Raw genomic sequence first — 24,852 nt, forward strand, 5'->3', positions numbered from 1 at the left:
CTCCTAAACATCAATGTACCTCATGACAGAGCTTCAAAGAAAATGGAGCAGAATCCAATACAACTACAAGGAGAAATAAACTAACTCATCATTTTTAAAAGATTTGTTTATTTATTTGAAAGGCAGAGGCAGAGAGAGAGAGAGAGAGAGAGAGAGAGAGAGAGAGAGAGAGAGGTCTTCCATCCACTGGTTCACTCCCCCCAGATGGCCACAGCAGCTAGAGCTGGGCCAGTCTGAAGCCATAGCCAGGAGCCAGGAGCTTCCTCCAGGTCTCCCACATGGGTGCAGGGGCCCAAGGACTTGGGCCATCTTCCACTGCTTTCCCAGGCCATAGCAGAGAGCTGGATCAGAAGTGGAGCAGCCGGGATATTAACCGGCGCCCACGTGGGGATGCCAGCACTGCAGGTGGCGGTTTTACCCATGACACCACAGTGCCAGCCCCCTAATTCATGCAGCAGTTTCGACATACTCTCCTCAATGAATGACAGAGGGCGGGCATTTGGCACAGTGGTTGCGCTACCATCCCACACTGGAGGGCCAGGGTTAGAGTCCCAGCTCTGCTCTCGGCTCCAGCTTCTGCTAATGCACAGCCTGGGAGGCAGCAGGTGGTGCCCCAGGTAGTTGTGGGAGACCCAGACTGATCCTGGATCCCGTCTTTGGCCTGGCCCTACTCCGGCTGTCCTAGGCATACGAGGAATGAACCATCAGATACAAGATCTCTGTTTCTCTCTTTGCATTTCAAGGGAATAAAACAAAATAAAACATCCAGGAAGAAACAAATCCAAAAGATTTGTACACATAATAAGTAAATGATAGAATCAGTAGGAAGACAGTCAGGAGGCCCCTGCCAATCACCTTGGCCTAACTGTCACAGAGCACTGCCAACTGCAGAGGCCACACTCTTCTCAAATGCACGTGGAATGTTTACCAAAACAGATCACATTCTGGACCATAAAACAAGTCTCAAAGCATTCCAAGGCACTTGGGGCCGGCGCTGTGGCATAGTGGTTAAAGCCGCAACCTGCAGTGCTGGCATCCCATATGGGTGCTGGTTCGAGTCCCAGCTGCCCTACTTCCTATCCAGCTCTCTGCTATGGCCTGGGAAGCAGTAGTGCTTGGGCCCCTACACCTGCGTGGGAGACCTGGAAGAAGCTCCTGACACCTGGCTTCAGATTGGCCCAGCTGCGGCCAACTGGGGAGTGAACCAGCGGATGGAAGACCTCTCTCTCTCTCTCTCTCTCTCTCTCTCTCTCTCTCTCTCTTTCTCTGCCTCTCCTTCTCTCTGTGTGTAACTCTGACTTTCAAGTAAATAAAAAAATCTTTAAAAAAGTTTAAAAAAAGAAAAATTAGAAAGCCCTTTGAACTGAAATAAAAATCCAGCATATCAAAACTTGTGGGGTGAAGATAATGCAGTATTAAAGCACCTATTTTAGAAAAGAAGAGAAATTGGCCGGCACCGTGGCTCAATAGGCTAATCCTCCACCTTGCAGCGCCAGCACACCAGGTTCTAGTCCCAGTCGGGGCGCCGGATTCTGTCCCGGTTGCCCCTCTTCCAGGCCAGCTCTCTGCTATGGCCCAGGAGTGCAGTGGAGGATGGCCCAAGTCCTTGGGCCCTGCACCCACATGGGAGACCAGGAGAAGCACCTGGCTCCTGGCTTCAGATCAGCGCGATGCACTGGCTGCAGCGTGCCGGCCGCGGTGGCCATTGGAGGGTGAACCAACGGCAAAAAGGAAGACCTTTCTCTCTGTCTCTCTCTTTCACTGTCCACTCTGCCTGTCAAAAATAAGAAAAATAGGGCCGGCGCCGTGGCTCAATAGGCTAATCCTCCACCTTGCGGCGCCGGCACACCGGGTTCTAGTCCCGGTCGGGGCACCGGATTCTGTCCCGGTTGCCCCTCTTCCAGGCCAGCCCTCTGCTGTGGCCAGGGAGTGCAGTGGAGGATGGCCCAGGTGCTTGGGCCCTGCACCCCATGGGAGACCAGGAAAAGCACCTGGATCCTGGCTCCTGCCATCAGATCAGCGCGGTACGCCGGCTGCAGCGGCGGCCATTGGAGGGTGAACCAACGGCAAAGGAAGACCTTTCTCTCTCTGTCTCTCTCTCTCACTGTCCACTCTGCCTGTCAAAAAAAAAAAAAAAAAAAAAAAAAAAATAAGAAAAATAAAAAATTTTAAAAATTTTAAAAAAAGAATAGAAGAAAAATCTCAATTTATGACTTGGGTCTCACCTTAAGAAATTAGGGGAAGGGGCCAGCGTTCTGAATGGTGGGTTAAGCTACTACTTGCAATGGCAGCATCTCATATGGGCACCGGTTCAAGTCCCAGTTGCTCCACTTCTGATGCAGTTTCCTGCTAGCATGCCCGTGACAGCAACAGAAAATGGCCCAAGTACTTGGGCCCCTGCCACCACATGGGAGACCTAGATGGAGCTCTATGCTCCTGGTTTTGGTCTGGCCCAGTCCCAGCTCTGGTGACCATTTGGGAAGTGAACTAGCAGATGGAAGATTCTCTCTCTCTCTCTCCCTAATTCTGCCTTTCAAATACATAAAATAAATCTTAAAAAAATTTAGGGTAAAATGGAAGAAGCAAATGAAACTCAAAGTAACAAAAGAAAGGAAATAATAAAGACCAGAGTAGAAATAAATGAATTAGAACCTATAAGATTGGTTGAGAAAAATCAATGAAACCAAAAAGTGTTTTTTATTTTTTTGGGAAGAGCACTAAAATCAATAAACTTTTAGCCAGACTAACCAAGAAAAGAGAGGGGAAAAAAAAAAAAAAACAAAAAAAACAAAAAAAACAAAAAAAACAAGGTACCAGTATCAGGATGAAAGAGATGGCATTACTACAAATTCTGTAGGTAGTAAAAGAATAATATGGAACTACTATGCACAACTTTATGACCTAAATTAATTCAACAACTTAGAAGAGAAAGCAAATTCATTGAAAGACCTAACCACCAAACTTCATTCAATAACAAATAAAACCTGAATATTCCTATAACTATTTTTTAGAAGATTTATTTATTGGGGCAGGGGCTGTGGCACAGCAGGTTAAAGCCCTGGCCTGAAGCGCCAGCATCCCATATGGGCACCGGTTCAAGACCTGGCTGCTCCACTTCTGATCCAGCTCTCTGCTATGGCCTGGGAAAGCAGTAGAAGATGACCCAAGTCCTTGGGCCCCTGCACCTGTGCAGGAGCCCCAGAAGAAGCTCCTGGCTCCTGGCTTTGGATCTGCAAAGCTCCAGCTGTTGCAGCCAACTGGAGAGTGAACCATTAGATGGAAGACCTCTCTCTCTTTCTCTCTCTCTCTCTCTCTGTCTCTGCCTCTCCTCTCTCTGTGTAACTCTGACTTTCAAATAAATAAATAAATCTTTAAAAAAAATCATTTTACCAGATTAAGAGACTACACAGAAAAGTATATGCAGAAATCATTGACAAAATTCAACATGAATTCCTGACTAAAAAAAAAAAAAAAACCTTCAGCAAAGTAGGAATAGAAGTGGCCATCTTCAACACAATAAAGAGTGTCTAGGAAAACTCTATGGCCAATGCTGCTGTTAGTGATGCAAGATTGAAAGTTTTCTCCTACAATCAGGAACAAAGCAATAATGTCTTCTCTTACTACTTCTCTTCAGCACTGTTACTAGAAATTCTAGACAGTGCTACAAGGTAAAAAAAAAAAAAAAAAAGAAAAGAAATTAAATACAGAGAGGCAGAAATAAAACTGTGTTTATTTGCAGATGATGCATTTGTCAATAGAAAAACCCAATGAGTGGTACAAGGTTACAGAAAAATCTACTACAGTTAACAAATAGATTTAGCAAAATTGTAAGACATAAGATCAATATTTAAAACTTGGTGTTTCTATATAATACCAGTGAATAACCAGAAATTTAAATATAAAACATTATTCAATAACATTAAAATAAGAGGGTATTCAGGAGTAAATATGAAAAAAATGGCAAGCAAGACCTGTATCCTATTAAAACTACAAAATGCTCAGAGAAATCAGAGTACTGAAATACAGGAAGAGTTCATGAAATGGAAGACTTATGTTATGACATGCATTGTCCCCAATGTGATTTATAGATTCAAAGCCAACTTGATCAAAATCCTAGTGCATATTTTCGTAGAATTTGAGAAGCTCATTCTAAAATTCAGATGGAGGAGTGGGTGTCTGGAGTGTAGTAAAGACGCAAGCATCCTATATCTGAGTGCCTGAGTTCAAGTCCGGGTGCTGCTCCTAATTCCAGCTCTTTGCTAATGTGCGCCCTGATGGCTCTAGTAAATGGGTCCCTGCTACCACGGGACACTTGGCTTTTGGCTGGCCCAGCCCTGACTGTTGTGGGCTTTTGGGAATGAACAAGGAGACAGGAACAGTCTGTTTATCTCTGCCTCTCAAACAAATAAAAATGCAAACTAAATAAAATTCATATGGAAATGCAAAGGACTTAGAATAACAAAATCAGTATCAAAAAGAAGGGCAAAGTCACACAGCTTAAAGCTACGTGGGAACTTCAACCTGCTTGTGGAAAATGGAATGAAAAGACTTTGGTGCAAACAATTTTAAAATGCATGCATACAGGGATCTTCAAAAAGTTCATGGAAAACACAAGTTATCACAGTACATGGGCTGCATGCACACTTTTTTGCACCATAATAAACTCATCTTTTTAATTTTTTTTTTATTTTGAAAGAATTACAGAGAGGGGAAAGAAACACACACACACACACAAAGAGAGAGAGAGAGAGAGAGAGATCTCACTTGCTGGTTCACTCCCCAGATGGCTTCAATGGTTGGGGCTGGGCCAAGCCAAAGCCAGGAACCAGGAGCTTCATGTGGGTCTCCCACTCAGGTGCAGGGACCAAAACACGTGCACCATCTTCCATTGCTTTTCGCAGGCTATTAGTAGGGAGGCGGATGGGAAGTGGAACAGGCTATTAGTAGGGAGGCGGATGGGAAGTGGAACAGCTGGGATACCAACCGACCCCCGTATGGAATGCCAGTGTCGAAAGTGGTGATTTTACCCTCTCTGCCACAGCGCCGGCCCCAAAACTCATCTAATTCCATTTTCTACTAACTTTTTAAAGTCCCATCAAATTAGTGTCAAGATAGGAAAATAGAGGAAAGAAACCAAATAGATTCCAGAAATAGACCCTGACTTACTGGATCAATTGATTTTTGACAAAGGTTTGAAGACAATCATCAGAAAAATGAGTCTTGAACAGGAACAGCTAGCTACCATGCCTTCCCTCCCCACCACTGCACAGAAGAAGGAAAAACGAACGAAAAAGAATCTCAAACTACAGTTCACACTATATACAAAAATTAATTCAAAATGCTTTACGTAATTGAGGACTACAACATTTATAAAAGGCAAAACAGTTTAAAGGCACAAGTCCATAGCACAAGGAGACATCTGAATCCACCTTTTAGGATGGCTGGGAATGAAAAAGGCTGCCAACGCTGGCATCCGAAACTGTCAACGCGCTGTCGGGATGCAAAATGCAAAGCAGCGCGGTCCTTACTTAGCATGTTCAATCTACACCTCTAATACCTGCAGCCCGACCCGGTAATTCTGTTCCTACATATGCGTACCCAAGAGAAATCAAAGCATCCGTCTATTCAGAGGCTTGCACGCAAATGCGTGTAACAACTTAACTGGCAGTAGGCAAAAACTGGAAATAGAGTAAATGCCATCAATGCCATCAATAGGTGACAGGATAAACGATTGTGCTATATCCCCATCGCGAATACTGCTCGGCAGTAAAAAAAAAAAAAAAAAAAAAAAAAAAAAAAAAAAAAAAAAAAGACGGAACTGTCGACGGGCAGCAACCGAGTAATCTCCAAACAATTACGTGGAGTGCACGAAGGGAGTTCACACTGCATGACTGCATTTATTTAAAACCCCGAAAAATGCAAACTAATGGACAGTCATAGAAGACGCGTGGTTGCCTGGAGAGGGTTGTGGGGGCGAGCGAGGCAGGGGAGCTCCAGGAAGCAGCACCGGGAAACTTTTGGAAGGGAGGGGTACGGTCCTCACCGCGGGGAGTGAGAGCTGCGTGCACACACACGCATCTCAACACCGCACTCTCTCCACGTGCAGCTAGCTGGGCACCTGTCCATCAAAAGGCACGCCGCGGGCACCGAGGTGCCTGGCACACCTCGGGTCCTGCAGCCCCCACCACAAACCCATGCGCTTGGCACCCCGGGGCCTAGCTACTGAGGTCGAGCGCCCCTAAGGTGAGCTTCTGGCAGGAAGAAATGAGCAAGCGCGAGGCACAATTAAGTGCGCTCGCATTCACGGTCCGGCTCCTTGCCGGAGTGCGGACCCAGCCGCTCGAAGGCTCACGCAGGCTTTCCAGACGCGCGCACGGAGGCTCGGGCGATGAAGGTGACCCCGGCGCAGAGTCACACCTGGGGGCCGTCCGGGAAGCGGTGCGCCCCCGCTCCAGCCACCAGGCCCGCGTCCTTGGAGACACGCGCCGCCACCTGCTGTGCGCCCAGCCCCCCCCCCCCCGCCCCCGAGCTCCCCAAGCTGGCCAGAGGGCAGGCAAACGGAATTCCTCGCGTCCACACGCGTCAGCAACCTCCAACATCCCGGCGGGGTCCCGAGACCCGCGCGGCCACCGTCCCGGGCCCCTCCCGTGCGCTCGCGCGCGCGCGTGGCTCAGGCGGGGGCGTCGCGGGGGCGGGCGCGGGAGCTCCGGCGCGGCGCCCCCTACCGGCGCCCTGCTCGCTCGCCCCGGATCCGGTGCCGGCGGCGCGGGGGACGCGGGCCCGAGAGCGGGCGAGCGGGCGAGCGGGCGGCGCTGCGGGCGAGCGGCGCGCCCTGCACGGGGTAGGTGGGCCACGGGTGGGGCGCGGGGGACGCGGGGGGCGGCCGGGGCGCGCGCCGAGGGGTGGGCGCGGGGGCGGGGCGGGGGGCCCGGCGACGGGGCGCGCGCGGCGGCGGCCGCGGCGGCGCGCGACGGGCGCGAGTCATCAATTATGCAAGGCCCCGGGCGGCGCGGGGGGCGGGCGCGGGGAGCGCTCCAAGATGGCGCCCACCGCAGTCCCGCCCGCCGCAGCCTCGGCGCCTCTGCAGTCCGGCCGCGCCTCCCGGGCCCCGCGCTAGGGCCGCCGCCGCCAGCCTCGCCGCCGCCGTAAGTCCCTCCCGAGTCCCCCGCCCCGGCGCCGCGCCTCGCCCGCCGGGGGGGGGTCTCCTGCTCGCCTCAGGACCCTCGAGCGGCGCTCGCCCGTGTCCTGTCAGGGGCATTGCCGCAGAGTGCGCGGCGGGGCTGAGGGGCCGGGGACCTGGGATGTCCGCCTTCCCCGTTTTGGACAGGTGTTGGGAAGTCTGGCTTTCTCCTGCCGTGTTCCCCCGGGGTGTGGGGTGGGGAGGTCCTTTGGGAGGATGGGGGGCCACCGACGCCCACCCCCAGACGGCCTCGCTCTCCTCGTCTCTTGGTTACCGCGGGGCACCGGGCCTGCCGCCGGCCGCCCCTCGCGCTGGGTCGCCCCGGGAAGGGCATCGCTGCCGGGTTTTCCCTGCGGCAGCAGCCCCCCCCCCCCCCAGTGCTACCCCCTCCTCCATGTCTGACTGCATCCTCCTCTCCTATCCGGCCCCAGGCTGCTCCCCACTGCAGAAGCCCGGGGCCTCCCGGGTTCTTTGGGCAGCCGAGACTCCCCCTGTCCTGTGCTCGGATGCGTGGGTCCCCCTCCCAGCGGGGTGCTCTGGGGCTGTGTTGGGGGCCCCTGGGACCGTCTGGGACCGACTAGGATTCCTGCATTAGGGAGTACATCACTTTGAGAATATCCCCTTCCCCCACCCCCTCCGCTACGCCACCCGTTGCGGAGCCCGCTCCTCTCCGCCTTCACCCCCACCCCCCTTACCGCCGGCAGCAGCACCCTGCTTTGGCCTCTTGGTAGCTCGGGGGCCCGGGACCGTTTGCTCGGCTTCACAGGCCGAGACCCCTCCTCTCTGGGTCTCCCTGGGTACCCTGGAGGGGGGAGGGGGACATCGCAGAGCCTGTGCGTTGCTCGGGAGAGCTCAGCTCCAACCCCTCCATTGCCAGCAGCGACCACCGGCCAGACTTGGCAGTTAACTTTCTGGGGCTGCGAGACCCCTCCAGGGGCCCCATCTGCGAGTTGGGATGGGGCAGGAACCCATGGGTTCTTCAACCCGTGCATTCATTCCTTCTAACTACTCCACCCTGTGCTCTCTGCCTCACTTACACTGCAGTTTTTTTAAAGATGGGAGAATACATTTTATTTCCGGGGAATCCAGGGTTGGCCTCCGTGTTGCGAATTCAGGGGTGTCATCTGTCTGGGGGAGGGGGCAGAAGAGGTTTTGCATTGCATCTAGCTCAGTGCAAGGGGGGAGGAAGAGGGAATTGGCCCGGAGCAGGGGCTACCCCAGAGAGCTGCTTGCGGTGCACAGTGGGCAGCAGAGAGACCGGGGTGGAAGCAGGATGCGTGGGTGAGAGCCATGGGAGCAAGGGGGCAGTGCTTTTAAAAACTGTTTTCACAAGTTGGAACCTGGAGAGAGGCTTCAGGGAGGTGGCTGTGTTAGGGCTGGGGGATGTTTTATCTTTCTAGGGGGGAGATTTCAGCATGGTAGGGTTTTCGGTCTCACCATCTGCCTGTATGGGTCTCTTTTCTCCACGTGTGTTAGCAGATATGGGGAGGGGAGGATTTTTCCCCCTTTCATCAGAAAAATTTTTTTGATGTGTAATGCAAATGGCTGGATAACGTTGCCACCCGGTACCATCCTGGTTGGAGTCTTGGGGGAATGGCATTTAGAGTGCTGAAAGCCGTTAGCACATTGCCTGTAACCTGGTTCTTGAAATATTGCAGTATTTCTCTTTGGAACTCATGACCCATAAGGCCGTCAGTTCTCCCTGGAAGAGGATTTTATTGCCTGGGATGGGGGCGGTAGCGATGGTTTGGTGTTCCGCGGGCATTCTCTGTCCTAGAAATCGAGGCTGTCCCTGGACAGGGCTGCAAGCGTGTTCCATGTTCCCCGAACATCTGAATCAGTATGGAAATGTGGTGTTTCCTGGTAGGACTGGTGTTGGATCAAGCAAACTAGTTCTTGGTGGTGTGGGTTTGACTTGAGAGGCTGAGTTAAAATGCCCTTGGCTTTTGTTTGGGGTTCTGTTAACTCTTTGATTATCAGACTATTTGGAGGCTTTTAATTTAAATTAATAATATAGAATGAAGTGGGATGTAGTATACAGAAAAAAGAGGTGACCATACAGTTGCTTGTCATTTTCCTTGTGGGGTGGTTAAATTTTTCTCGTGGCTCGGATTTGCATTGCCCGGGTTTGGTTCCCACCGGGGTTTCTTGCTGTGGTGCTGAAAGGACAGCTCCCTGGCTCTCCTGGTGGAGTGCACACATTCTGGACGTGATCAGGGTGTTTCTTCGCTTTTCATTATCAGCAGGCATTCCTGTGGACGTGGCGGTGCATGCGCAGAGGGGTTTGTGCTCAAGGCTGAAGCCTAGTTATCACGTTGGATTACTCCCACATAACTTCTTTCTGGCTGTCCCTCATGGAGACGACGCTTTGCGGGCGGCTGCGGCAGTCATGCAGTGACATTCTGCTGACTGCGTGATTTCAGCGCATTTCGAATGGCAAGAAACTGTTAATATTATGGAGATTTGGTCTCCACAAGAAGTCATTAGGTAGAAGGATAAGTTGAGCCATATTGGAAGGGCATTTGCTCTGGCCTGCTCTGAACAGTGAGCTGGGAGAGGGTCCTGACCCAACAGAGGCTGGTGTGTGACCCATAGCAGATTTGTCCAAGAAAGTTACTTACAAATCAGAATAGGTAGGGAGGCATTAAATTTAGCTTGTGCACCCAACATAGGAGACCCTTGGATGGGAGAACTCCACGTTGAAAACTTAGGTTGGTAGGGAACTTAATGGGGCAGTGAGTGTCTTAGTCCGTTTCAGTCTCATTGAAAACTACTTGAGAGACAAGTTAAGTTGGGCTGTCTTAGGGCAGATGTCACTCTTGTGCTTGTCATCAAGGGAACCAGAGTTCTGGAGAGATTATACAAGAAATGCATACCTCCTTGAAAAGGATGCAAAGATAGAGACACGTCCACGTGAAGTAAGGAAAGCCTATGTGGATGGAAAAAATTGCCTGTAACGTGCTGGTATTATGTAACAAATCGTCCTGGACGGCACATGCTTGAATTAATGACTGCTTGATTCTTATGGATTACTTCTAATGAGGGCAGTGCACCCATGCTGCATAGAAAGAGTTAAAAATACGAAGCTTTTTCTAACTCTTCACATGAGATCAGTTACTGTAAAAATAACCAAAACTTATTGCAGAAACACTTCAACATGTGTAAAGAGGGAAAAAGTTGTCCTTAGCCTTCTGATCCTAAGCACATCATTTATATGTGTTTTGTTATATTTCCTGCAGTCTTTTTTTCCAAACAGAGGACAAGAAGTACTTGGAAAAGTTAGAATGACATTCGTTTTAAACTGAGCCTTTTAACATCTTAATTTCGTGGTTCACTAATCATTGGGAGACTTAAAAACTAGATTATTATATTTCAACTTACCTTTTTCTTAATCCTTTTTAAGTTCTTCAGAAAGTCATCTTTAATGTGAAAGAGTTTACTCATAGAATTGGGCTTCTGTAAATTCTCTTGATTTTAATTTAACAGTTAACCAGAGGAATAAAGGAGTCTTCTCTTAACACATAGTCCCACTGTGCACCTGCTGTGTGTAAGGCATTGTAGTAGGCGCTGACACTCTCACTCCATGACTAGCAGCAGTTTAGAAAACGCCATCCTCAAAGTCTGTGGCTATTAAAGTGTTGAAGGAAACAGAACTGTCACCTTTTAGGTTTGATGCCGAACTGTTGTAAGGCATCCATTAGATCTCACTTAGTAATTTTACATACAAAAGAACAGTCTGTGCAAGAATGGGAACCAAATGCAGGAAACAGCAAAGGAGAGTGTCCTGGAAATTTAGAGACAAGCGGGACACAGGGTTACGTACTATATGCGGGATTAAGGTGAAATGAAGACCCAAGAAGGTTGCCGTAGTTACGCTGCTGACAAGACGAAGTCACAAGCAGCATGGGCTTTGCAGTCTGACAAACCTAGGTTCAAATCCTGGCCCTGCTGCTTCATTTACTCCGTGACCTTGGGCAAGTTATTTAATCTGTCTGGGCTCCAGTGTTCTCATCTGTGAGTACCGGAATAACAATAGTTACATTGCAGAGTGTTTGTAGGGATTAAATGAAATCTCCATTTCCTTATGGTTTCTGACACATAAAGCTCAATATGTATTAGCTCCTTTCTCTCTAGGGATTTAGCAGCTTAGAGTGTGTTTCAATGTGTGTTTGATAGAGTATACATGTACTGTATTAGATTTCGGCTGTCTGGAGAGCAAGCAGTTGCTTTATCTTCAGTCTGGCCTGGGGCACGCAGAATCTGCAGGTGCGCTAACCCGGAGGGCTGTGGCAAGTCTGAAAGGAGAGACCCCCACCACCACACTGCAGATGCAGTTACCACAGTAACTCTTTGCTGTTCCCAAACTGCGTTAGAACAGGCCTCCTTACCCAAAAGGAATGCCTTGGCACTCGTCAGCTGACAGGCAGCTGGGCCGTTTTTAGCTACAGTTTGGAATCTGATGGTGGAATGAGCCCAAATGCTGAGGCCTGCCTTTGGTCTGACTTGAGCTGGGTTTTTTAGTTGGTGGTTAAGTGGTTATACAAGTTTAGAGTTGCTTTTGTCTTCAGCACCATTTTAGGTTTCCCCATTATAGAAATGCAGTTTTTTTAAATTAAAAAAAAGTTTAATTATTTTCATCTTCTTGAAAGATTGAGAGAGAGTGAGAGAGAAAGGGACAGATCTTCCATCTGCTGGTTCATTTCCCAAATGCCAGCAATAGCCAGGGCTGGGCCAGGCTGAAGACAGGATCCAGGAACTCAGTCTGGGTCTTCCATATAGGTAGCAGGGATCCAAGCACTTGAGCCATCATCTCCTGCCTGTTAGACTGCATTAGCAGGAAACTGGATCAGAATCAGAGTAGCTAGGACTCAAATCGGTACTGCTGGGTGGGATGCAGGCATACCAAGCAGCAGCATGACTTGCTGTACCACTAAACCTGCTCCCGTGAGTGTGGTTCATTTGTGTGAATCTCTCATGTCTGGGTCTCCCACATGACTGTCCACTATTGGTAATTATTACTCTGCTTGCAAAAACTTAAGAAAATTTTCTGTCTGCCCTTGAGCTTGGGAAGGCAAATATTCTACCCATTTTATAGCTGAGGAGTAGCCAAGAGTTTAAGTGAGTTGGTTGTCCAGGGCTAAAAACTATTTACATGGTTGATGGAGTGGAGGCTGCTACTCAGGTTGGTAGACTCAGGCATCAAGCTTTTTTTTTTTTCTTTTCTGTTAAATGATATGATATTCTGATGTTCATATAACCAAGTAATGTGAATAATTTTTGGTTTTATTTTAAGAAATTATCATTATCCTAAGTAGCTAAACATATCTTAGTGAGTGGGCATTATGAAAGATTTTGCCATAGGCAGAGGAAAGAGAAAAGAGCCATTGAAGGAGAGCATTTTGGGAGCAGGAAGGCTGAGGGGAAATGAATAGAAGATGTACCAATAAATAGAAGACGGATGAAATTAGGAGGCATGGAGGCAACACAGTTTCCCTTCTGCGGCTATCCTGGCTGCTTTGCCTACCTGTCTTGGTCTCTGTCTCGCACTGAAATGCACACAGTTGGTGCCTCATCAATGCTTTCACATTGTCAACCTGGGTTAGAGCCGGGACTGTGGGGCGTGCGGCCACGGCCCCCTGGCCTGCGTTGGGTTTGCAAGGCTGGAATTGGTGTAGAACTCAGAGAAGAGCAGGGCGTGCTGGGGGCTTTGTGCTGGGAGCCGTCAGCAGAATGGAGAAGTTCTAGGAGGTCTCTGGGCTGGAGGAGCGCAGGGAGGGGAAAGAACTTTCGGGGAAGCTCTGCCTTCGGTGTGGAGAACACAATGGCAGAAAAGCTGGCAGCCGGGGGGTCCAGGAGGCTAAAGCTAGATAGGGTGGGGGAGAGGTTTGAGCACTTTTTTACCCTCACTGCTGGTGGCAGAGGGAAGCACCCCATATTCACTGGGCTTGTCCCAGAGTTTGGAAATGGGCGGCACTGAAATCCCTCTAAAGACACAAACAGGCCTCTGCCACGCTCGCTTGGCCAGTGAGAGCATTTGAGTTCCCGGGAGTAAGAACCCGAGAGATTACGGTGACTGCTTGTTTTACCAGGGTTGGGGTCTCCAGATCGTGAATTATACAGTCATTTATTTCCCTGTACTTTGAGGTGTTTGATTGCTAGCTGTTTCTCCAGAGTGAACAGGGGAAGGGAGGAAAAAGTTACAGTGTTCTTTTTAACGAAGATCATGCCTGGTGCAGCGAGAGCACCCAGCTACTTTATCAATGAAAAGGCAATTCATATTCCACGTGCGCCTGCTCCCTCCTCCCCTAAACAGCACCGGCAGTTGAAGGCTGAGCCTGCGGAAGCTCAGCGGCCACTGCAAGCCACTGCAAAATAGTGTTATCCCTTGGTTTTTACTGACATCAGCCCTGTCAACAAACAGGGTGTAACTTATTACATGGTCAGCTGGGTGCTTCGGGAGGAATTTTCTCTGAGTTCCTCTGATCCCGCAAGCTTTTGTGTCCCATGTGCTTGTCTTTTTGTTTTATCAAAAAGCTGAATAACATGCTTGTAAGTGAAAACAAATTGATGCATTATTAGCAAATTGAGAACAGAGAGCCGGTTGCAAATGAGATGGATATAGCTTTCTCAGGGGTCACAATACTCCGATATCCCATTCACTGCATAATTCTATGGGGGATTCCCTAAGATTTCAATTGAAAACTGAGGCGACACAGTGCTTTGTTAACAGAAATTCTGCTTTGAAGATAATAAACTTTTTTTTTCTTTTTAAGTTTTATATTGTGATTGGGAAGAAAGGAATGAGGGGACTTGGGGGGATAAAGTGAATGCAGTAAAAAAGAAAAGAATTTGAATGTGAATGTGGGGACCTGCTCATATATATATATATATATATATATTTTTTTTAGATTTTTAAAAATTTATTTGAGAGAGTTACAGAGAGAGAAAGAGACAGAAAGATCTTCCATCTACTGGTTTGTTCCCCAAATGGCCACAAGGGCTGGAGCTGGGCCAATCCAAAACCAGGAATCAGGAACTTCTTCTATATATATATATATTTTTTTTTTTTTTGACAGGCAGAGTGGACAGTGAGAGAGAGAGACAGAGAGAAAGGTCTTCCTTTTGCCGTTGGTTCATCCTCCAATGGCTGCTGTGGCCGGCGCGCTGCGGCCGGCGCTCCGCGCTGATCCGAAGGCAGAAGCCAGGTGCTTCTCCTGGTCTCCCATGGGGTGCAGGGCCCAAGCACTTGGGCCATCCTCCACTGCCTTCCCGGGCCACAGCAGAGAGCTGGCCTGGAAGAGGGGCAACCGGGACAGAATCCAGCGCCCCTACCGGGACTAGAACCTGGTGTGCCGGCGCCGCAAGGTGGAGGATTAGCCTACTGAGCCGCGGCGCCGGCCAACTTCTTCTACATCTTGCACATGGGTCCAGGGACCCAAGCACTTGGGCTGTCCTCCACTGTCTTCCCAGGCCATAGAAGGGGAAAAGGGAGTGAAAGAGGGAGGGGGTAGCTCTTCCATCCACTGGTTTACTCCCTAGGTGGCCGCAATGGCCTGGGCTAAGGCAGGCCCAAACCAGGAGGCAGGAGCTTCTTCTGGGTCTCCCACGTGGATGCAGGAACCCAAGCACTTGGCTCATCTTCCACTGCTTTCCCAGGCCATAGCAGAGAGCTGGATCAGAAGAGGAGCAGCCAGGACATGAACTGGTACCCATATGGGATGCAGGTGGAGGCTTAGCCCACTATGCCACAGTGCCAGCCCTGACCTGCTCGTATTTTAAGAGAAGCTGTTCACTTCCATCTGAAAGCTCCTTTGAGTCTGTGTCTACTTCTGAGTTAGAGGGATCTTGATCTGTGATCTTCTGGACAGAAATTTAGAAAGGTGTTTTTTGTTGTTTTTAAAAATTCATTTATTTGAAAGGCAGAGTTACAGAGATGCAGAGGCAGGGAGAGAGAATGAGAGAGAGGAGGAGAGAGAGAGGTGTCTTCCATCTGCTGGTTCACTCCCCAGATGGCCACAGTGGCCAGAGCTGCACCAATTCGAAGCCAGGATACAGGAGCTTCCTCTGGGTCTCCCACGCAGGTGCAGGGGCCCATGGTCTTGGGCCATCTTCTACTGCTTTCCCAGACCATAGCAGAGAGCTGGATGGGAAGAGGAGCAGTCAGAACTTGAACTGGCACCCTTATGGGATGCTGACAGCGGCTTTACCAGCTATGCCACAGTGCTGGTTCCTGTTGTTGTTTTTAAAATTAATTTATTCGAGAAAGAGAAAGCTGCCATCTGCCCATTTACTCCCCAAATGTCCCCAGTGGCAGGGCTGGGCCATTCTAAAGCTGGGAGCCAGAAATCCAACCTAGGTCTCCCAATCATAAGCAGGAACCTAGTTACTTGAGCCATCATTGCTGCTCCCCTGGGTCTACCTTGACAGGAACCTGAGTGAGGATTTACAGCTGGGAAGTGAACCCAGGCACTCTTACATGGAACATGGGTGTGTCAGCAGCTGTCGTAACTGCTAGGTCAGATGTGTGCCCCTTGTTTGATTAAAAAAAATTGTTTTTATCCATAGCTTTGTTGTAACATTGCTGTAAATGCTGCCTTTAACTGATTTCTACCTTAAGAAAATTGGTACATATTTTCTTATTTTATGGCAAAAATATTTGTTAGCATCTTTAAATGTTTTTTTTTATTTCATTTTTTTAGATTTTATTTTTATTTATTTGAAAGTCAGAGTTATACACAGAGAGAAGGAGAGACAGAGAGAGAGACAGAGACAGAGACAGAGACAGAGACAGAGAGAGAGATCTTCCATCCATTGGTTCACTCCCCAGTTGGCCACAATGGCTGGAGTTTCGCTGATCCGAAGCCAGGAGCCAGGAGCTTCTTCCAGGTTTCCCACATGGGTTCAGGGGCCCAAGGACTTGGGCCATCTTCCACTGCTTTCCCAGGCCACAGCAGAGAGCTGGATTGGAAGTGGAGCAGCTGGGACTTGAACTGGTGCCCATATGGGATGCTGGCACTGCAGTATTTCACTTTTTAAAGGCATTTATTTATTTGAAAGGCAGAGTTACAGAGAGGCAGAAATACACATGTGCACACATAGAGTGCAATCAATCTTCCACCTGCTGGTTCATTTCCCAAATGGCTGCAACAGTCAGAACTGGCCCAGCCCAAAGCCGGTACCCAGGAGCTACATCTGGGTCTCCCACATAGGTGCCAGGGGCCCAAGGACTTGGGCCATTTTCTATCCCAGGTATAGTAGCAGAGAGCTGGATTGGAAGTGGAGCATCCGGGACTCGAACTGATAGTGATATGGGATGCTAGTGTGACAAGTGAGGGCTTAACTCACGAGATCAATTAGATCAACTGATTTCCTCTTTTCCTCAGGATATACCTAATCCCTCCACATTTTCCTTTTCTTAGTGAAAATTATATTATTTCTGGCTTAGTAGAGATTCATTAGAGACTCATCTGTGAAAACCAAGAGTAGGGAGGAAGATGGTGGTGCGTTGTGGCAGGTAGTGAGGAAGAGATAAAAGACCCTGTATTGCAGGCATTTGTTTCTTTGTAAATAAATCATAAGTCAATGTTAAAGACATGACGAAACAATTAAAAATTTAACTGACAAATAAGTGGTATAGTTAGTAAGTGAATTGATTTTTTTCTTAAAAATTTATTCATTTATTTGAAAGGCAGAGTTACAGAGAGAGGGGGAGGGACAGAGAAACAGAGAGGTCTTCCATCTGCTGATTCACTCCCCAGATGGTTGCAATGGCCAGGGATGGGCCAGGCGGGAGCCAGGAGCCAGGAGCTTCATCCAGGTCTCCCACATGGGTGGCAGGGACCTAAGCACTTGGGACATCCTATGTTGCTTTTCCCAGGCCATTACAGGGAGCTGGATCAGAAGTGGAGCAGCTGGGACTCGAACCATTGCCTGTATGGGATGCCGGTGTTACAGGTGGTGGCTTTACCTACTGTACCACAACCCTGGCCCTGACAGACTGATGGAAGAAGTACGATTTGAACTGTGCTGGATGGATGGCATGAGCCACAATGCAGAGTGTTTGGGGGAAGCCATAATCAGACCTGGGCAGGGCGCAGTCCCCCAGCAGAAGCTCCCCAGTGACACAGGGCTGTCCACCTGCCGACACACGGCAGAGTCAGCCAGTTTCTCCTGGGTGACTTTTGAGGGCATGATTGAGACCGTGCTGAAGTGTTGAAGGTTGGGTCATGGCGTCTGCTGGGATGGAATAAAGCAAGGAGTGGCCGTCAGTTAGTTGCCTCTTGGATTTGCCGGGTATTGATGAAGGCATGGACTAGCCTAATGGTGATACAGGTGGGAGGGAAGCGAATGGAATTCTGTGTATCTGTGCCACGTGGCTGTGTGTGTCTGAGTAACATTTTCTAATGTAATAAACAGTTCACAGGAAGGTGCAGGAGGACTTAGCACTTTAATGCTTAGGGGAGAGGGAAGCAGAACCAAAGATTGTTTTGTTGTCTGGGAGTTTAGAGACAGACTCTCCTGTTCTGAAACTCAAGGGAAGGGGCGGACATTGTGGGGTGCTGGGTTAGACCGCTTGCTGCGCTGTGCCCCCTCTCAGAGTGCTGGTATGAGTCCCAGCTTGTTCAGCGCCTGGTCCAGCTTCCTGCTAATGCATCCTAGGTTGCAGCAAGTGATGGCCCAAGTTCATGGGCCACAACCCGTGATTCTTGGGTCCTGGCTTCCTCCTGGCCCAGTGCTGCCTCTTGTGGAGATGGCAGATCAATCTCTGTCTTTCTGTGTCACTCTGACTTTTGAGTAGATTAAAATATATTTTTAAAAAAAATATGGATTTCTATTTGGTAATGAAAAAGAGAAAAATACATTCTGAGGACAGATACTCTAATGCGTGCTTGGCAGTCGAGTCCAGAGGGTTGTGGCTACCTAGGTCTCCTTTTTTCTCATTTTCTCTGAAGTATTTCATTTTTTTAAAATTATTTATTTATGTGAAAATCAGAGTTACTCAGGGAGAGAGAGAGAGAGAGGTCTTCCATCTGCTGGTTCACTCCCCAGATACTCTCAACGGCCGGAGCTGCGCTGATCCAAAGCCAGGAGCCAGGAGCTTTCTCTGGGTCTCCCACGCAGGTGCAGAGGCCCAAGGACTTGGGCCATCTTCTACTGCTTTCCCAGGCCATAGCAGAGAGCTGGGTCAGAAATGGAGCAGCTGGGACTTGAACCAGCGCCCATATGGGATGCCGGCACTGCAGGTGATGGCTTTACCTGCTACGCCACAGTGCCGGCCCCAAGAAGTGTTTGCTTCTTGCGCTTCTGGTGTTACTTCTGAAGTTTTTTGTTCTCTGTGCTCTTGCTGCTGCTGCTGATTCGGTCTCTGTGGTTTTGGAGCCTTTCATTCCGTGCATTTATCAACACTCACATTAGCCTGCTTTCCATTATTTTAACTAAAATCCCCATGAGGACCTTCTCTGGGGAAGAAGAGATTTATTTCTGCGGACAGTGCGGAGACTACGCTTGAGGGTGGATGGCCCCTTGGTGTTTGTGCGTGAGTATGGAGGCCTGATCACACGATGAGTCAGGCAACAGAGAGAGAGAGAGAGAGAGAACCTAGGTCACACTTGAACTCAGAACAACCAACCCTTGCTAGAAACACCCTCCAAGGACACACCCCTGTGACCCAGAGCACTCCTGCTGGCCTCCTGTCTCAGATGCCATCATTGAGTCATGTCTCCACTCTTAATACATTATGCCTTGATATTAAAACCCCCAGAGGGCTGGCTTTGTGGCATAGCAGGTAAAGCCGCCGCCTGCAGTGCTGGTATCCCATATGGGTGCTGGTTCGAGTCCCAGCTGCTCACTTCCGAAACAGCTCTCCGCTATGGCCTGGGAAAGCAGTAGGAGATGGCCCAAGTCCTTGGGCCCCTGCACCTGCGTGGGAGACCTGGAAGAAGCTCCTGGTTCCTGGCTTTGGATCAGTGCAGCTCCAGCCGTAGCAGCCACTTGGGGAATGAAACAGCGGATGGAAGACCTCTCTCTCTGACTCTACCCCTCCTCTCTCTGTGTAACTCTGACTTCCAAATAAATAAATAAGTCTTAAAAAAAAAAAAAAAAGACAACCTCAGACTTTAAACATCTCGTGTGAGTTTTGGGGAGACAAGTCTCGCCGAACCCATGCCTACACATAGCTTGCAGCTGGGAAGATAAAGAAACAGGATTTGTGCACCTCTTCCTGGACCCAGTGGATGACCGTTTTATCCTTACTAAAACTCGGTGGTGGCTTCTGTTTTCTTTGGTCTCCTGTTGCTACACACCCCCGTGCTTCACAAGAGCCTTGGTGTTCAGTGTCGCAGGCTGCATTAAGGTAGCAGCTGAGAGGATCTGCCAGGTGACAGGCCTTCCCCAGCCCGGGCCGTTGCCTTTCTGTTCTGTCCGTTAAACCGGGGGCTGGGGGTGAGAATCATCAGCTTTGACTTGGGTGAACTTCCCTGGGGAGGCCAGCAGGTTGCAACTTACAGCTTGGGTTTGCAGCTGTAACTCAGCAGGGACTGAGCCCGGAGCCCGGGTGCAGCTTCCTGCCTTTTCTAGGCAGTAAAGATCTTTGAATAAGAAACAGGGCCAGTCCAATGGACTTAAGAGGATATGCCTGGAGACAAGCGCATTCAAAATTTAGTTTAATACAGCCTTTTTTTTTTTTTTTTTAACAGGCAGAGTTAGAGAGAGAGACAGAGATAAAGGTCTTCCTTCTGTTGGTTCATCTCCCAAATGGCCGCTATGGCCAGCACGCTGTGCTGATCCAAAGCCAGGAGCCAGGTGCTTCTCCTGGTCTCCCATGGGGTGCAGGGCCCAAGCACTTGGGCCATCCTCCACTGCACTCCCTGGCCACAGCAGAGAGCTGGCCTGGAAGAGGGGCAACCGGGATAGAATCCGGCGCCCCAACCGGGACTAGAACCCGGAGCACCGGCGCCGCAGGTGGAGGATTAGCCTAGTGAGCTGCGGCGCCAGCTTAATACAGTTTTTAAAAAAACATCCCATTTAATTCATTAAAATTGTATTCCTTCTCACCGTTGAAGTTGCACAGTTCTTGCAGGTTCTGTCCCTGTCCACCAGAGTTGGCCCTTGGCTTCTGTGGAACCGGGAGCGTGAGCAGGAGCTTAGGTGGAGCACTCTGCTGCAGGTGCACAGTGCACGCACCGTGGCTCCATTGCGAGGGCCTCTGTGCAATCACAGTGGGAGTTCTTTCATGTCTGCCTTCTGGTTGGAATGCTCCAAGTCACAGGGGTGAAAACTCCATCCTCAGTAGCCGTTCACATGGCCCTGGCCTGCTCAGACGAGCCTGGGAGGAGAGAGGCAGTGAGTCCCACTTCACTGAGTGATGGCAATCTGTTCTATTCGTCTGCCTGTTCCAGTGTTCTAGTGCAAGTAACATTTTAGTGGGGTTGGAAATTTTTCTTTTTTTAAAAAAACTTTTTACTTATGATACTTTTTTTTAAAAAAAGATTTTTTTGTTTATTTATTTGAAAGTCGGAGTTACACAGAGAGAGAAGGAGAGGTAGAGTCAGAGAGAAAGAGAAAGGTCTTCCATCCGCTGGTTCACTCCCCAATTGGCCGAAACAGCCAGAGCTGAGCTGATCTGAAGCCAGAAGCCAGGAGCCAGGAGCCAGGAGCTTCCTCTGGGTCTCCCACACGGGTGCAGGGACCCAAGGGCTTGGGCCATCTCCTACTGCTTTCCCAGGCCATTGCATAGAGCTGGTTGGGAAGTGGAGCAGCCAGGACTCGAACCAGCGCCCATATGGGATGCCAGCACTGCAGGCAGTGGCTTTTTCTGCTATGCCACAGCGCCAGTCCCTGTTTATGATACTTTCTCCTTTCTTGTCTGTAGAAAGGAGGGTGGGCGCTGTGTAGAACCTAAGAAAGGGTTTCCTCAGCGCACAGGTGGAATGATTCAGTGAGGTAAGGAAGCAGCAGTGGCTCCGTACGACTTTCACTTGCTGGCCTTTTTTTTTTTTCCCTGACTCAGAGAGGAAACTTTGGCCAGAAGTGCCCAAAGGTTAAGACTTCTCTTAGGCAGAATCATGGCATTAGACGTTTCTCAGCAACATTATAGGTCAAATAAAATAGGTCCCTTTCTGTCTTTGCATGGAGTGGGTATCAAGATTTCCGTTAATTAGATGAGTGTTTTCCATCTTTAAATTTAGTTAAACCAAATCCAGCCTGAGCCTTGGGGGCCGGCGGGCTTTGTTGCTAGCCGCCAGCGCCTTGGCTGGTCGTGAGTCTCTGGTTTAGCCTGTCCCTTGTAAGGTGCAGGAATTCTGAAGCTTTTCCCTCCCACTCCCCTGCAGGCTGCCTGCTGGTCTCCAGGCTGTGAGGCAGAGAGCGAGAGCGGAGCAGTGGAATGTGATTCCTGGGCCCTTGGGGGGCTCCACTCTGGAGCACTACCTTGGCCACGGTGGTGCTCAGAGAAAGAATTTTTTTTTTTAAAGCAATGCATTTATCACTTAGTGTAATCATTGTAAAATTTCAGGAGCAAATGATCATCCACACAAAGCAAGGAGTCTGTGTCACTTTTCTAGACAGGACTCAGAACCAATGGGTTGATGTAGGCTGGGGGCCAGTGTGCAGCTGTGACCCTGTGAGAGCCACATGGGCTGTGGTCCTGTGTGCAGCTGTGACCCTGTGAGAGCCACGTGGGCTGTGGCTGTGTACAGATGCGACCCTGTCAGCACCATGTGGGTTGTGGTCTGTGTATAGCTGTGACCCTATCAGCACCATGTGGGCTATGGCTCTGTGTGCAGCTGTGATCCTGTGAGAGCCACATGGGCTGTGGGCCTGTGTGCAGCTGTGACCCTGTCGGCACCACGTGGGCTATGGCTCTGTGTGCAGCTGTGGCCCTGTCAGGCCTCTCCAGCTGTTTCCTCCACCCATGACGTAATAACAGACCCTTGTAAGCATTTGTGGGGCTTTCTTTTATTTATTATTATTTTAATTTTAATTGTATGTATTTGTGGGTACAGTGTGATAATTCAATACAGGTATTCTGTGTGTCATGATAAAATCAGGTGAGTTAACATGTCCATCTCATTAAGCATTAAAATTATGTTTTGATTCACATTATTGTTACACATTTACGAGGTACAGTGGGAAATTTCAGCGAATATGTATAGTGTGTACTGATGGAATCGGAGAGGAACGCTCCCTCCCCTTCTTACTTTGTGTTTGGGGCCTTGGAGCTTGTCTCTTCTGTGTATTCATAAAGTGCATACTGGTCTGTTGTGAACTGTGACTCCCCCACCCCATGCTGGGGAGCACCAGGATGTATCCCTTATCTCTTGCTGTATTTTGGCTTCCCTCTGCCTACCCTTTCCCCCTTCCCAATCTCTGGTCATCTCAAATTATTTTATTTCATAAGTAATATTTATTCTTTGAGAGAGAGAGAGAGACTGAGCTCCCCCATTTGCTGGTTCACTGCCCAAATGCCCAAGAGAGCTAAGAGGGGCAAAGCTGGAGCAGGAACTGAATCCAGGTGCCCCATGTAGGTGACTGAGAACCAACTACACCTGCAGCTGGCACCTGCTGCCCCCAGTGTCTGTGTTAGCAGGAAGCTGGACTGGAGCTGGAGCTAGAGATAAAACTCAGGCACTCCAGTCTGCAACTTGGGCATTCCAACTAATGTCCTACTTCTTGGCCAGACACCTGCCCCTTAAATTCTTAGTTGTGGGAACTGAATACTGACTTCTGGGGGTATTAAAAAGACTCATTTGTGGTCAGCATTGTGGCATAGCCATTACCATCCTGGCTGTTCCACTTCTGATCCCACTTCCTGCTAATGCACCTGGGAAAGCAACAAAAGATGGCCCAAGTACTTGGTCCCCCTGCACCCACGTACAAGACCTGAAAGAAGTTCTTTCTCTTTCTCTCTCTGTAACTCTGCCTTTCAAATAAATAAAATAAATCTTTAAAGAAAAAACAACAACCACCCAATATGGATCTATAGACCTCAAAGCATGTGTGCTAGTCCAAGTGTTGAGCAAGAGGAAGTGTGATTTTTTTTGTTTGTTTTTTTGCCAAACTCTGGGGACAGAATTCCTGCATTCTGGATGTGGATTAGGCTGACAGTGTCACAGGGAGAAACCAGGTACTTTTAGGTATTTGGAAACCTTTTCCTTATCACAGTGCTATATATATAGATAGACAGATAGATAGATAGATATCTATATATAATATATATAATAAACATCTCCATATACATATATATGTATATACACATATATATACATATATGGAGATATAGATATCTCCAAATAAGCACTGTTGTTCTTACAATAATATGTCCAATAGAAATGGAATTTGGAAAGCTTTTGAAGTGCTAGCTAACAAATGATAAATACCTATTTTTCCTTTTGACATTTTAAACAACTTTGGTTGTTTTTTAGTTCTAATTTTTGAATTTACAATCGGCCTGCAGTTGTGAGTTGTAACACGTGTGTAGGTTTGTGTGCCTGCCACCGTGGTCAGGGCAGGTCTTTCTCTGCTCCCTAACTCCTGGCAACCCATGGTCCAGTCGCCATCCCTGTGGTTTAAGCCTTTTCCCGAGATGTCATATAAATGGAATAGTAGTGCCATGTATGACTTTTGGAGCCTGGCGTCTTTGCTCAGCGTGATGCCGTGGGGACGGACCCACGTTGTATCTGTTAGTCATCTGTCCTTCTGTATCACCGAGTAGCATTCCACTGTGTGAAACGGTTTGTCCCACTGTGTACGGCACTCATCCGTTGGCATCTGGTGACGGGCAGTGGTGCTGCTGGAAACATAGACAGGTGTTTCTGGGACCCCAAGTTTTCCTTTCTCAAAGGTGATCCCTGATCGTGGAATTGCTGGACAATATAGAGACTGGAAAGCTGCTTGCATCCCCCCCAGTGACGTGTGGGAGTTCAGCTGCACCACGTCCTCCTGAGCACTTGGGCTTGTCAGTTTTGTTGTTTCAGCCATTTTTTTTTTAAGATTTATATATTTATTTGAAAGTCAGAGTTACATAGAGAGGAGAGGCAGAGAGAGAGAGGAGAGAGAGAGAGGTAGGTCTTCCATCTGCTGGTTTACTCCCCAATTGGCCGCATCGGCTAGAGCTGCACCGATCTGAAGCCAGGAAGCCAGGAGCTTCTTCTGGGTCTCTCACGTGGGTGCAGGACTTGGGCCATCTTCTGCTGCTTTCCTAGGCCATAGCAGACAGCTGGACTGGAAGTGGAGCAGCCAGGACTTGAACTGGCACCCTTATGGGATGCCAGCACTACAGGCGGCGGCTTTACCTGCTGTGCCACAGCTGTTTTCACAGGTGTGCAGTGGTCGCTTCCCATGTCTCTGATGGCTACTGATGTTGCACATCTTTTTACATGCTTGTTATTTGTTACTTTGTATCTTTGGTCAAGAGTCTCTTCAAAAATTGTTTTCTTACTGTGAGTCTTGGGACTTTTTTTTTTTTTTTAAGAAAAATATTCTAGATACAAGGCTTTTATTAGCTGACTTAGTCACGAGTATTTCTCTTGTGTGTAGCTTTTCTTGTACTTCCCTTAACGGTGTCTTTTGTAAAGCTAAGATTCTAAATTTTGATTAAGTCTAATTTGTCAATTTTTTTTTTCTTATGTGGGCCATGTTTTATGTCTTTGTCTTACCCCAAAATGTTCTTCGTT

At 48.8% G+C, this 24,852-nt stretch overlaps 1 protein-coding gene across 9 annotated transcripts in view; it reads left to right on the forward strand.

Annotated features, from left to right (window-relative positions):
* Positions 1 to 6,282: 6,282 nt before the first annotated feature.
* SCN8A (sodium voltage-gated channel alpha subunit 8) overlaps positions 6,283 to 24,852 on the forward strand; it is a 168,672-nt gene continuing 150,102 nt past the window's right edge. For 7 of the 9 annotated variants that reach the window (XM_051845487.3, XM_051845492.3, XM_051845495.3 and 4 more), the window contains exon 1: positions 7,010 to 7,145. The gene's annotated coding sequence lies outside the window, so the exon portion shown is untranslated. Of the gene's footprint in view, positions 6,395 to 6,690; positions 6,842 to 7,009; positions 7,146 to 24,852 lie in introns of those variants that run through there. The other 2 variants (XM_089308381.1, XM_051845488.3) reach the window with 2 other exon arrangements.

Source organism: Oryctolagus cuniculus, chromosome 11 (assembly GCF_051225735.1).
Source record: "Oryctolagus cuniculus isolate XC-2025 breed Fujian yellow rabbit chromosome 11, ASM5122573v1, whole genome shotgun sequence".
Lineage (NCBI taxonomy): Eukaryota > Metazoa > Chordata > Mammalia > Lagomorpha > Leporidae > Oryctolagus > Oryctolagus cuniculus.